Source organism: Balaenoptera borealis (assembly GCF_965194805.1).
Source record: "Balaenoptera borealis genome assembly, chromosome: 7".
NCBI lineage: Eukaryota > Metazoa > Chordata > Mammalia > Artiodactyla > Balaenopteridae > Balaenoptera > Balaenoptera borealis.
The window spans coordinates 83567344-83582378 of NC_138864.1; the positions used below are offsets into that span (position 1 = coordinate 83567344).

The window sequence follows — 15035 nt, forward strand, 5'->3', positions numbered from 1 at the left end:
AGGTTTCCTTGTCTTTTCAAGATGCTTGAAAAACTGAGAGGATATGAAGATTTATCTCTGGAAAAGCAAAAACAAAAATGCAGGCACACTCAGCCAGAAATCTAAGTTCTGTGAGACTCAGTAATGCAGAGATGGACAATCATACAGGGAAAAAAATCCTGCTGAGGAGAGGACAATTGTCACAGAACTCAGTGTACCAAACATGCATATAAAGGACACACAGGGATTTTGAAAATGCTGCACATCCCTTAATAGTCATCTACATAGGTAATACTGATGAACATTTTATATTCAGACACCAAAGTTAACTGATTTAAAAGTTGATTTACTTTTGATTAAGTTCTCTAGAGCTGCGCAACTAGTTGTTTTTAATTTGTTTTGGGTTTTAGTTTGGGTTCCCTTTATTTTCCCCAACATGATGTTCCTGCATTCATCTATTCTTAAATTGAAGACCACGTAATTTACTTCTTAAAAATTAAAGTCTTGAATGTGAAACCAAGAAATGTAATCAAGCAGTAAAACATTCTCTGAATGTAGACCATGATCTCAAGTTCTTTGATTTTCTTTTTTTTCCCCCAAGAGTGGAAAATAGACTTCTACATAGGAAAGCTGAAGTATGTTAATACTTTAAATTAAAGGTTTAACATTATCAGAATGCAGTCCAAAGAGTAAAAAAAAATCAAGTTACATAATTACATTTTAATTAATTAAATTTGGATTATCTACAGAATTGCAGTTTATTAAATATGTTGTTTCCTTTTTAAATAAAACTGCTCAACAGTTAGTTAATCAGCAATGAATCATCTTGCAGCTATGCAACTTTAAAAAAATACTAATTACCAATTTTAAGTGCTTCCAGCTACAGTAACTTTGTTTTAACCGGTATTTTTGTTTGTTCTTTTTCATGTAATTATTTTATTGTGCCTTGCATCTCCAGGCAGTTTTCCTACATTTGGGTAAAATGTTTAGCAGGTTGTAAACTTAATAACTTATGAAAAGGGTAAAATAAAATTTTCTTGAGTGGAACTTGGAATAATTTGAGGGACATTTTTATATACTTTTAAAAATCAGAATTTAATTGGGATGCCAGATTTATAGCAATTTGCATCTTTAATTTTCCAGATAATCTGGGGTTTAGCATTTGATAAATGATTTTTTAAAGCAAACATGAAGATTTTGTTAATTTATAATTTATTAATGTGTTATTACTGTAATTGAAAATGTTAGAGACTTTTAAATTCAGTCTTGTTTAGAAAGAAATGTATTAAGCAAAATTATGTGAATAAATATTCCCACAAAATACATCTGAATGGTTAAAAAATACTGGAAGAGAGCTATCAGGGCTGCAACAGTGAATGTCTTTTTTTTTTTTTTTTAATATCAAAAATACCAATAAATAGATTTCATGTTTTCAACATAGGGAAAATATTATCAGTGAACAATTTAAGCAGTGCACTTTACTCAGTATAATTGAGAGTTACACAGTACTGTTTCCTTATTTTAAGCTTTTCTTTAATGTATGTAAGTGTTTGCTTTTCTGTTTATTGCTGCTATTCTTATCCTTCTCAATTTTTTTTCTACTCTATTGCTTCTGTTTCATATTTTTTAAAAGGGCACGTACAGGAGCAACTGCTGCTACCCAGAAAAATATGTATATTATAAACAATTAAAAGAGTTTTTCATTGCTTTCAGTGTGATCCTAAACCAGGTAATGTTTTCCCTAAAGTTATTACTGTGAAATGTCTTTTGTTATGCTGCAGTTGATAGAAGAGTCCAAAACCTCCACTGTGACAGCTGACAGCACAGTTTCATAGGTGCTTTTTTTTTAACCAGTTATGGAAAATATTCTTCCCTCAAAGAAAATATTCTTTCCTTAAATTTTTTCTGTTATCACAAAATCTTAATATGAATACACTTTAGTTCACATTTTCAATTTTGTAAGCTTTCTCTCCCCTCTTGCTCTCCCTCTTTCTCTCTCTCTCACACACACACACCAAGAAAAACCTCTTAGAATGTGAATAATTTTTTTTCTACTGGTATATTGTTATGGTAAGAATTATTTTCTTGTCTTGCATTCTTGAAGGAAAAGATTTACTATAGCTGTGGTAGTTAACTATTGATATTCTCTTGGAAGTTGATTTTCTGATATAATTTACTCATTGACTTTTAAAGTTTATTGGCCTAAATTCCCTTTTCCTTCTTTATCCTGTACCATACACTCACAGTCGTATTCACTTAGCCTTTGTTTGTCATACGGTTCCGTGCTGCAGCTCCTACAGTAGAAGCTCCTGTGGTTTAAGAGAAAGTTCAGTGTTTGTCAGTGTCAAGTGCTACTTCATTATTTGTCTAGAACAGTATCTACTTAAATCTGTTTATAGTGATCCCTTTTTTGTTAAAATTTACAAAAGGTAGCATTTTGTTTTTTTTACTTTAAATTCAGTCTCCATCAGTGACTTCCTGAAAAGAATTTAGAAATTGACATTTTTTTAAAGCCCAGATGCTCCAGTTTTTATTTAAATTCAAAATTGCTAATCTGGAAAATATTATAAGTAATATTGTATATAATGTCACTTATAATATTTGTAAGTTTATATACAGACACTGAATAGTGTAAGTAGGACATAAAATCACGTTACATGTTTAAATGTGTAGCTGAAACTACTGACAACTGAATATTATGGAGACAAAATAAAGAATGAAACCCTAGTTATCAAGTTGGTTATAGTTTTCTAGAATCTTTGTAAATACTTGTTTTCAAATAAGATCACAGTTGGGTATATAGAAAGCAGTGTGTTCTGAAATTTCACTTCAGTGCCGCTCTTTTCTTCATAATGGGTTTATTGCCAATTTTGACTCATCTTACGGTGATCTGGCTTTTTTTCCCCCTAAATGTGTAAGAGAGCGTAAGAATGTATATGAGTACAATTATTGTCTTCTTTTGGCTCTTTCCCAGAGAAATAAACTAAGAATAGTCTTCATCTGTGTTTTTCAGATCTGGTTATAAATCAGATATAGATTGTGTTTTAAGAGCAGTGTCTGATTGAAATATAAATAATGGTTTCTATAACTCATTATTTTGTGGTAGCCAAAACAACTAAGAAAGTCATGTTAAACTGTTGGGTACTGGGTAGGTTTTAGTTTCTTAGTGCAAGTCTTCTATTTCTTTTAAATGTTATACAGTTATTTAAGTTTTCACATACTAAACAGTCTACTAGAATGCAGCCCCAAAATGCCTGAGGAGCATACTTGCAGTATGTATTTCAAAAAGATTCCAGTTTAAATGAGTTAACGAAAATACCAGATTTTTTTCAAAGCTTAGTTCGCTTGCCAAATTTGGGTTTAGTGAAGTTTAAGAGCAGTTGTTTAACATATTATAGCAAGTCACAGGGGTATTCCTTTAAATGAAAAGAGACTGTAAATTTAATGTAAATATTACCTAATTTTATTTACTAAAAGAGAGTTAAAGAAGGGAAATTTTCTAACAATAAGCTACATTTGAACAAAGCATGAAACTCTTTTTTAAAATTAAAGAATAATTGAACTTACCATCTGATTGACATCCACATTATATGTTGATATTAATATCCAATCATCTTATGTTTTCAAAGAGAAAGTTTCCATATAAATCAGATTATTAGGAATTTTATAAAACTACATAGAGGTAAATATTGCTTTAAATATGAGTACAGTTTGTTAGTTACAGGAAGTTTTCTAATTCATTTGGGCCGTTTTCTTGCATTTTGATTTATCGTGAGGTAAACTCAGAACATATTGACAGTGAGTGGTTAAATGTGAAGTGTCCCTTGTTCTTTCTTAGATATATTCTAAGGTAAAAAAAATTCTAGCATGCCAATATTTTGTCTTTGGCCCATTCCCCTTTGTTTCTGAAGTATGTAACTTCTGATCTTTTTCTTTGCTACAACATACTGTGAGGAACATTATGGTAGTTACGTTATCTGTGTTGTCCACTTTCCTTCTCTACCCAGATCTTTTCATTCTGAAACTAAATTGTTACTTGGTTTTCTTTACAGGAAATTGCTACTTGGTATACTCCTAGTAGTGATCCTTATTCAGGAACAGCTGGTAAAATTTTTTTGGTAATAACTTACCCAGACAATACTTCAAATACCATATTCTGTGAATGCTGTGCTTAAGCTAAGAAACTGGATGTTCTTTTCAAATCACAGAATCCCTGTATTATATGAATGGGAAATACCTCGTCTTTTAAGGTATCTGATTCTCTATGGAAAGTAAAAGGCATCAAAGAAAACCAGATACGTTAATGTTGAGTTTTATTGAAAATGCAACATTACTATACTTAGGGGAGTTGACATATTTTCAGATATTTAAGCCATCATTAATTTTAGACCAATAGCTAATAATAAGATAGATTGTTGGTTGCTTGTTTATAGAGAGGTAAAGAGTGGCATGGCATAAACTCACATCCCAGAAATAAATGAAATTTTAAAAAGTGATATTATAGTATCTGTTAACCAACCTTGTGCTTCTTAACTCTGCCCTGGACTGTGAGGCACCTTTCAGGACCCCGAGTCTTAGAATCAGAAGTGATTATTAATTTCTTCTATTACTAAATTCTCATGACTTCCTTTTTGATTTGGTATGCTGAGATTGATAAATACTGATGATTTATATTTATAAACTTAGAGTTCTATCAGTATCCTGTTACCAGTGAATCTGGTGCCAGCATCTTGAAAAGCTTTCATTATTAGTCAAAAGCATTTTGAGCATCTGTGTGCATGTAATACAGTTAGCAGACCCTATAGAGAGATACAAAAGAGATTTTGGAACTTGATGATGATATTGATCTGTATTATAGCAGTCCATTACATTTTATTGCTTTGCAATGACTATATGAGTTTCCTTATTTGGAAATCATGATAATGATAGATATTTACCTCTACTGCTCTGTTCATGGTTTCCTCAACTCTTCTGTAATACTTTATAATTTCCTCTACTAGAAAATATTTTCCTGTTAAATAAGGTATCTAAAGCATCAATCACAAGAAATATAGAAAACGTGTTAGGAACAACTTGTATTAGTGTGTTCTAAACTAAAATGGAACAATTCGTTATTGATATTTTAATAAATAAGACTTCCAAATGATCTTGCCAAATTATCCCATTATTTAGAAGTAGAAAATAAGAGAAGAATGTTTTCAAGGAAGTTTATCATATCCACCCTTATGTCTAGAAGTTAACAGTGCATTACAATAAAACAGAATTACCTGAATGCTGAAAGGTTACCATGAATTAACTGATGTCACAGTTTCTTTATTTTTGTATACAGAAAAAAATTGAATTTTTACAATTCAGCCCATTACCACAAAAATTGGATCTAAAAATATTAGTTGAAATTCTGCAATAGCTTAATAAACGACTGTTTGTAGTGGTAATGGACAAAGAGGCCTTTTTATCGTAACCGTTAGGAAAGATGTACTGTGAAATTTCTAATGTAAAACCTATTTTGTAAATTTGTAATTGAAATATTACTGGAGAGCTATTAAGTTTTGGGGAGGGATGGTCTGCCAGTGCACAATCATAATTTTTAAAATTTAGATTGTATTTTAGTAACATTCCATTATGTTTTTAAAAGGAGAGTTATTAATCTTTTGAAGCACAATTTTCATGATGGAAGAGGTATTGAATTTTGTAGCATAATGGTTAACCACATGAGTTCTGGAGCCAGACTGCCGAGTTTTGCCATCTCCTTGACATTGGACGAGATACTTCTCTGTGCCTCGCTTTCGCCTATAAAAAGAGGTAATACTTCTGCCTACTTCAGGGTTGTTGTGAGGATTAAATGGGAAAGTAACGTCTATGCACCAGGCACAGAGTAAGCACTTAATAATGTTAGTAGTTTTTATAAACAATAAAAATATTTGTGCCCATCTGTGAATAAATTTTGTTATTCTCTTCATTCATGATGTGTAGGAGTAAGTCATAAACCTTAACTGATATGTTGAAGAAACCTAAGTATTCCAGAGGACAGTGCAGATTCTGATCTTGCTCTTGCTGAAATCTAGAGATTTATTATTTCAGCAGTTATATATTAAGCACTGCTTGGTTCTGTGGGCTGTTAGGGAGCCAAGAATACAGAAATCAAGGAAAACTGACCTCTAGGAATTTAATCTTTAGTGGGTGAAGCAAATACGGAGTAATAAATGCCATGATAGCCATTGGTACACACAAAGGCTGTTGTGGAGGTAATGAGAAGGGTCATTAAACTCAGACTAGGCAAGAGAATGACTTAAGTCTTTAAGAATAATCATAGCTCTAAGGGATATGGATAAAAGGACATGTGGAGCAGGAGGCTGGGAATGGGATTCCCAGGCAGAAAGCTTAGCACATACAAGCATGGCACTCTTGGAGGATTGCTATGTCTAGAGAGGTAAGCAGGTGACAAATCATGAAGAGATGTATGTGCCAAACTATGATTGAAGGATTTTAAGCAGGAAAAAGACAATCAGATTTTCCCTTCAGGTTAGAGACGAATGGGACTAGAGGTAGAGAGACCTGTAGAAAATTTATAGTAATTCAGGCAAGATGATGAGGGGCAAAACTAAAGCAATGACAATAGGGAAAGCAAAGATGGAAGAACTTAACTCATCTTGGTAGTCATTTAGATGTAAGGGATGACAGATAAGACCAAGACAACTCCCAGCTGTACTTTTTCCACATCTTGAAGGGTGGAATCTTTTTTTTTTTTTAAATAAATTTATTTATTTATTTATTTTATTTTTTGGGCTGTGTTGAGTCTTCATTGCTGCGTGTGGGCTTTCTCTAGTTGCGGTGAGTAGGGGCTACTCTTAGTTGCGGTGTGTGGGCTTCTCATTGTGGTGGCTTCTCTTGTGAGGAGCACGGGCTCTAGGCACGTGGGCTCCAGAGCACAGGCCCAGTAGTTGTGGCGCATGGGCTTAGTTGCTCCATGGCATGTGGGATCTTCCCGGACCAGGGCTCGAACCCATGTCCCTTGCATTGGCAGGCGGATTCTTAACCACTGCGCCACCAGGGGAAGTCCCTGAAGGGTGGAATCTTAAGGACAGAATGTCTCTCCTCGGGAAAAGCCAATTATGCCAGAAGTATCTGCTGGAGGGAGAACTAGAGATAAAGAACAACAATTCTAACATGAAAGATCTTAAGTGGGAGGCAGAGCCTTGAGAGAGAAGCCAGACAGGAATTGCTTGCTGTGTGTGTGTGTGTGTGTGTATTAGAGTTCAAGGGATGTCTAGACAAAAATGTGGCCAACACTGTTAGAAGTTCATGGTAAGTGGGCTACACTGAACTAGATAAACGACATCTGGGTTGGGTGACTTGGACTCCTCCACCACTAATCTCCCCCTTAACCTCAGATACCTGTTGGAGTAGAGCCATTTCACTAAGTAGGTTTGCTTAGTGAAATGCCAAGATGTACTCTGAAGCATTCTTTTTTTTTTTTTTTTCTGAAGCATTCTTGAGGTTTTCTCTTTGATTCATTTGTCCCATACCCTTTCCGTTGTACCAGTCTTCTACTACTCTTGGAAGCAGAGTCTTTTTAGTAATAGGAAGGATGAATCCTGTTTTCCTGATGGATATTGCTGTTGGGATGAGAGGGTTAGGCTATGCAAGAGGAAGGCCAGAAGAGGTTTATTAGTTCCTGAAAGACCTTGGGATATCCTTGTATTAGATTAGGTCAAGGAGTCAAGCCCCCCCCACCCCCGCCATTCACTAATCTAATAACAGCATATCCATGGGAACTTCCACAAAATCTCCAAATTGTTTCAAAGGTGCTCCTGAAGACAACTTGGAACTTCCTAGACTAGGAGTTTCTACAAGGAAAGCCTGTGAGAATAATAGAAACTTAACACACCTGAAAGGGAATTGTTCTAAAATGTCAAAAATGCTTATATTCATAAATATTACCACATGATTTAAAATTTGGTTTCCCACATGGAGTGAAAACAGTTTTTCTGCAGTAAGTACCTTAATGACAGAGTTGTTATACCATACAGTGCCTTATTTCTGTGGTTCTTTCCTGTAAACTTACGAATTCAGTGTTCATTATTTTATGAGATTTCTAAAAGTACCTGACCAAAAAATATCCTCCCAACAAAATCAGTTTGAGATTTAAATGCTTTTGAATTGTCTTGATCATTTAGTAGCTGGATAACTGAAAGCAAACTGTACAGTATTAGCAATGTAAATTTGTATTTGGGGAAAATATCAAGTTACTGTATGTCATGAGCCTTTCAGAGTAACTCATTAATATTTGAAATGTTATTAAATCTGTAAATGTTAAGGATATTCATGTCCAGGTATTCAGAGGATAGCCATCAAGGAAGTCAAACGGTATATGGTTCAACCATTGCTGGAACTCAAACATTGCAAAGGCTATAAAGGCCTTCCTGAGGTATTTCAGTATCCAAACTATTATCATTTTAGTATATAATCAGTTTAAAAACTATCAATGAAATATTTTACATTCTTTTTGTTTTTCAGTCTTTGAAATCTGGTACATATTTTATATTTATAGCACATCTGTATTCAGAACTAGCCAGATTTTAAGTGCTCAAGAGCCATATGAGACCAGTGGCTACCGTGTTGGACTCACAGGTCTAGATGACTGGGAGGTTGTTTTTCTACTCTGTCCTTAACATGAATATTTTTGAAATCCTTGTAATACCAAATTCCGAAGACCTGAGTTTCTCAAAGTTAATGTAGCTACTACGCATGAGCAGAGCTAGTCCTATGTTGTTACTAAATTGAGGCAGAGTTGCCAGATTTTTTCAATGAAAAGGGCTGGAAATATCTTGAAAAGGTTGATGGTCTAATGAATCCTCTTTGTGTGCTCTCATAGATGTCACTGGCTTTTGTCACCATCAGTTTTTTTGGTGAGCACACACAGGCTCTGAATAACTGGTCAGTTTGATAGTTAGGAATTAGTGTATGAAGTTTTAGCCAAATGAGTAGGAATTGTGAGCAGTGCTGATGATAGCACTAGTCTAAGTTGTCCCCTGTGTTGAGCTCTGTGGGGGCAGTTTCATGAGTTTCAGGCCTTCTAGCCAGTAGTTCACTTTTTTACCACATCCATGCTTAAACTTCTAAACTTGTTCACCTGACCCTCAGTCACAAAACTGAGACTCTTCAAAATCCAGCTTGAGAGTCACCAGTAAATTCTAAGCTCTCTTCAGTAAGATGTTCTCTAGTTTGTGTGCGATTCTGTGCTCAAGTGAGCTGTTGAAAGGAGTCGGAGTGGGATTGCCAGGGAGTTTGTCTGCAAGAATGGACTACACCGAGGCAAGACAGATATTATACTCTTCTGCTTTGGGATCCTCATAAGCCAGTGATTCTCAGCACTTGGCTAAACATTAGATGAACTCAGAAGGTAGGAAGGGAAGGCAGAGGCAGCTTTTTAAAGATATTAAAGATCCCACCCCAGAGATTCTTGAGTTGATTGTTCTGGTGTGATCCTGTTGTGTAGCCAGTGTACAGCCCTTATCTAGGGTTTCCTCACACCCCCAAAATAGGGTGTCAGCCGTTGAGGAGAGTGCCAAACATGTTTTCAGACCTCTGCAACTAAGCTGTAGCTTCATCCCCTCCAATTCTCTTTCCTGCTTGATCGAACTCTTGGATCTTTTTGAATGAGAAAACTGCTCCTGTATTATTATGCATTCTTCCCAGCTCTGTGGTTCGTAGAATAAACTACTTTATTCAGCCAGGCTCACATCCTTGATTTGCCCAGCAACGCTTATAGATTCTTAAAAGCCCTTTCTGCCTCCAGAACATGGCTCTGATAAATCAAAAGCCCTTTGGCCTTCAGGCTCCCGGCTCTTCCTTTGGCTTTCAAAAACTCAGCTTTGACACTTGAAATTGTCTTTGTTTTAATCCATATTGTCTCTCCCTACTGAAGCAGCAGCTGCCAATGAGTCACTGAGTAAGCTGCCATAAGCAACCAGGAATGCAAGGAATGAAAAATGTAGCAGTTAATAATTCAAAGATAATGTTTTATTACACTCACATCAATCACTAGAAAGCACTGTGGTAACTGTGTGGGCGTGTGAGTAGCTATAGTCTCATATAGTTTTCATTCTTAATGTTGGTAATCTTCAGAAGTCTTCTCACCGTGAAGAAAAATGTGTGGGAGTTACTTGAACTAGAATGCAGGGTTAACTGAAGTGGTTCATTCATTTAGCACATATTGATTGAACATTTGAGAGATGGAAGATACTGTGTGAGACACTTTGTGAACACTGATCAGGAAAAAAGATAGATCCTGCCTTTAGGGAGCTTATGGTTCAGTATTCCTAGCAGAAGTTGGTAATCAGCTATGGCACAGCAGATATATAAGTAACATGGATGGATGCATGAAATCTAGCTCTTTTTCTTTCTTTCCAGTTTTATCAAGCACGTGTAAGTTTAAGGTGTACAGCGTAATGATTTGACTTACATACATCCTGAAATGATTACCACAATAAGCTCATTAAACATCTATCATCTCATGTAGATACAGAATAAAAGAAAAAGAAAAAAATTTTCTTTGTGCTGAAAATTCTTAGGATTTACTGACTTAACTTTCATATATAATACATCAGTATTAATTATATTTATCATGTTGAATATTACATCCCTAATAATTACAGTAAAGACAACCAGACAGATTTGTTAACTCATTTCCATTTTTAGAGGCCTGTTTCCTTAATGAGAACAGTGTTATATTTCTAATCAAATTTTTTTCTTCTCAGCGTATTAAAAGCAACTAATACTTTATAACTTACATAGGGCAGTAACATCCATTGTAAGTATACAGTCTGATGAGTTTGGACACACACATATACTTGTGAAACTATCACTACAACCAAGGTGAGTACATTTCCATCCCCCCTCAAAAGTTACCTCAAGCCCCTTTACAGTCAGTTTCCACCCATCCATCCTCAGGCCTGGACAGCCGTTGATCTGCTTTGTGCCACTATAGATTATACGAAAACATTCAGTGTGTACTTTGTTTGTGTCAGGCTTGTTTGGCTCAGCATATTTGTGAGGGCATCAGTGTTGTTGCTTGAATCAGTTCTTTTTTATTGCTGAGTAGTAGTATATGAATGTGAATATCATATAGTGTGTCATCCGTTCTCCTGTTGGTGGACACCTGAGCTATTTCTAGTTTGGGGCTATTACGAATAAAGTGGCTATGAACATTTATATATAAATCTTTATGTGAACATGTGATCTAATTTCTCTTTAATAAATACCTAGGAGTGGAATGACTGAATTGTATGGTAAATATTTGTTTAACTTTATAAGATACCACCAGACTGTTTCCAGAGTTGGCTGTACCATTTTACATTTCCACCAGCAATGCATGAGGATTTTGCCACATCAGTGTCTTTTTAATTTTGACCATTCTAGTGGGTATGTTGTGGTATCTTCTGGTTTAGTTTGAATTGACCTAACCACTAATAATGTTAAGCATCTTTTTATGTGCTCATTTGCCACTCATATTTTTTTAGTGAAAGGTCTGTTCAAATATTTGTCCTATTTTAACAGTTTTGGTTGAGGTATAATTTACATAACCATAAAATCCAACCATTTAAAGTGCACAATTCCATGGCTTTTAGTATATTTACAAAGTTGTGCAATCCTCAGCATGTCTAATTCTATAATATTTTCATCACCATAAAGAAACTTCATACCCATTAACAATCACTCCTCATTTCCCCCTTCTCAGCACTTAGGCAACCACTAGTCTATATTCTGTCTCCATAATTTCCCTTTTCTGGATATTTCATATAAAGGGAATAATACAAAATATGGTCTTTTGCATCTAGCTTCTTTCACCTAACATGTTTCTGAGGTTCACCCATGTTTAGCATGTATTAATAATTCTTTACCTAGTTTTGCTGAATAGTATTCTGTTGTATGTATTGATATATACCACATTTGTTCATTTACTGATTGATAAAATTTGGATTGTTCCCACTCTTTTTTGTTATGAATAATGCTGTTAGAAACATTCGCCTTCAAGTCTTTGTGTGGATATATATTTTTCATTTGTCTTAGGTAAGTACCTAGAAGTAGAATTGTTGGGTTATATGCATGCAGCTGTCATCCCATCCCAGCCTGAGGATATGTTGGAGGCTCACTATTATCTCATCCCCATATCACTATGTTAAGTTTCTGCTGTTCTGTTCACCTGTTGCTTAGCACAAGTAGTGTCTCATCCTCAGGCTAGCTGTAATGTTTGGCCTAATCTGGTTGCCCCCAGGATGATACTTTTTCCAACAATACCCCTGAGCATGAGTTTTCTTACATTTTGCTCCACATCAGTCCAACCTCTGCAGCAGGAAGGCTGCAGATACAGCCTGCCCACTCTGGTAGAATTACAGTGCCACCAACTTGGGAGATTTCTGGGGAGAGGTGGAGCTGCTCCAGGCTGAAGTGCTGGGCTCCCACTGATTTTGCCAAGATTCAGTAGGTTTTCTTAAGTAAATGTCGCCTGTTTGTTGCATGCCTTTGGTCAGTTTCCAGTTTTGAAATGATAGTTTTGTCAAATTTTATCAGTATTTTGTGGGGATGAAATTTGCCATACTTCTTACCCAGTTATTCCTAAAGTCTCACAGGGCTGCTTATTTTTAAGTTGGGTTGTGCATCATTTCATTATTGAGTTGCAAGAGCTCTTTATATGTTCTGCACACAAATCTGTAATCAGATATATGATTTGCAAATACTTTCAGTCTGTGGCTTGCCTTTTCATTTTCTTAACAGTGTCTTTGAAAGAGCAAAAGTTTTCAATTTTGATGAAGTTCAATTTCCTTATTTTTTTCCTGTTTATGCTTTTTGTGTCCTAAGAAATCCTTGCCTAATACAGAGATCTTTCTCCATAGCTCTTACATTTAGATCTGTGATACAATTCAAGATACTTGTTGTATATGGTGTGAAGGTAAGTATTGAGGTTTATGTTTATCCATATGACTCTCCAGCTTATTTAGATCATTTGTTGAAATGATTCTCTTTTCCCTGTTGAATTAACTTGGCATTTTGTTGAAATTAACTTGGCATTTTGTTGAAAATCAAATGATATGTGTGGATCTGTTTCTGGGATCTATTTTGTTCCATTGAACTATACGTCTTTACTTATGCCAATGTTACATTGTCTTGATTGTTGTAGATTTATAGTCTTAAATCATTGCCTTCAGTTTTGAAAAAAACTTGCTGGGCATAGAATTCTACATTGTAATTTTTTTTCCTTCAGTACTTTAAAGATACTGCTTCATCGTCTTCTCTCTTACATAGCTTCAGGCAAGAGGTTTGCCATCATTCTTTTTTTAAAATTTTTTAATTGAGACATAATATTAGTATACCATAAAATTCACCATTTTGAAGTGTACTATTCAGTGTTTTTGGTATATTCACAAGGTTATGCAACCACCACGACTCTCTAATTCCAAAACATTTACACTACTCCAGAAGGAAACCCCATGCCCATTAGTAGTCCCACCCTGTTGTCCCCTTCCCCCTTGCCCCCGGTAACTGCTAAACTACTTTCTCTCCCTATGGATCTACCTGTTCTGGACATTTCATCAAATGGAATCATAGAATATGTGTTCTTTGGTTTCTTTCACTTAGCATGATGTTCTCAAGGTTTATCCATGCTGTAACATAGTAGTACTTCATTTCTTTTTATGGTTGAATAATATTCCATTGTATGGATATACCACATTTGTTTGATGGACATTGGATTGTTTCCATTTTTTACTATCTTAAATAGTGTTACTGCGATCATTTGTGTACAAGTCTTTTTGTAAAAGTATGTTTTCAATTACCTTTGGTATGTACCTAGTAGTAGAATTGCTGGGTCATATATATGGCAACTCTGTGATTAACTTTCTGTAAACTACCAAACTTTCTCCAAAATGGCTGCATCAATTTACATTCCCACCAGCAATGCATAGAGGTTCTGATTTCTCCACATCCTCACCAACACATGTTGTTCATCTTTTTTAATATAGCCATCCTAGTGACTTTGTGAAGTGGTGCTTCATTGTGGCTTTGATTTGCATTTCCATGACTATGTTCAGCATCTTTTCATGTGCTTATTGGCTTATTATATATCTTTGGAGAAATGTCTTCAGATCCTTTCCCCATCTTTAAATTATTTGTCTTTTTATTGTTGAGTTTCAAGAATTCTTTTTAATATGTTCTGGATTCTTAGACCCTTATCAGATATATGATTTGCAAATATTTAAATATTTTCTGGGTTGTCTTTTCACATTTTTGATAAGTGACTTTTGTAACACAAAAGATTTTAATTTTGATGAAGTTCACTTTTATCTATTTTTTTCTTTGACTTCCTGTGTTTAGGTGTCATCTGTGAAACCATTGCCTAATCCAACGTTAGAAAGATTTACACCTATGTTTTCTTCTAAGAATTTTATAATTTAAGCCCTTACATTTAGGTAAGGTCAGAAGGTCTTTGATCCATTTGAAGTTAATTTTTATGTATAGTATGAGGTATCGGGGTCCAAGTTCATTCTTTTGCATGTAAGTATCCAGTTGTTCCAGCACTATTTATTGAAAAGACTATTCTTTCCCCCATCTTCCTTTTTTGAAAATCAGTTGACTATAAATGTATGGATTAATTTCTCAACTCAGTTTTATTCCATTGATCTATGTCTGTCCTTATGCCAGTATCACACAGTCCTGATCACTATATGTTTGTAATATGTTTTGAAGCTGGGAAGTGTTCTTGGCTTAGAAATGTAGGAAGTTTTCCATGGCACTTGACCTAAAGATAAGGTGATACCAGTTTGTAAGTATTAGCATAGCTTTACATTTTTGTACACAGTAAATGATGATGTAATCCAAATGGTAGGAAGATCCTTGATTGGGCACTCTTCCACTATTAGAGTTGACAAATTTTTGCTTGATAGTATTTTCATAAATACTATACTGTACTTTATCATGTCTAGCAAGGTGATACCTCAAACCATGTTGATGGTTGCTGGTATTTGATTTGTTGTTAGCTGACAGTCAAGTCAGGACAG

The 15035-nt window shown here is 35.0% G+C and overlaps 2 protein-coding genes across 5 annotated transcripts in view; one reads left to right on the top strand and one right to left on the bottom strand.

The window, feature by feature from the left end:
* The window catches only part of ZNRF2 (zinc and ring finger 2), a 92838-nt gene extending 91802 nt beyond the window's left edge, over nucleotides 1-1036 (top strand). For both annotated transcript variants that reach the window (XM_082398022.1, XM_082398023.1), the window contains one exon: nucleotides 3-1036. The gene's annotated coding sequence lies outside the window, so the exon portion shown is untranslated. The remainder of the gene's footprint in view (nucleotides 1-2) is intronic.
* NOD1 (nucleotide binding oligomerization domain containing 1) overlaps nucleotides 1-15035 on the bottom strand; it is a 141052-nt gene continuing 126017 nt past the window's right edge. For all 3 annotated transcript variants that reach the window (XM_082397944.1, XM_082397943.1, XM_082397945.1), the window contains one exon: nucleotides 1-15035. This exon is cut by the window's right edge and continues 27782 nt beyond it. The gene's annotated coding sequence lies outside the window, so the exon portion shown is untranslated.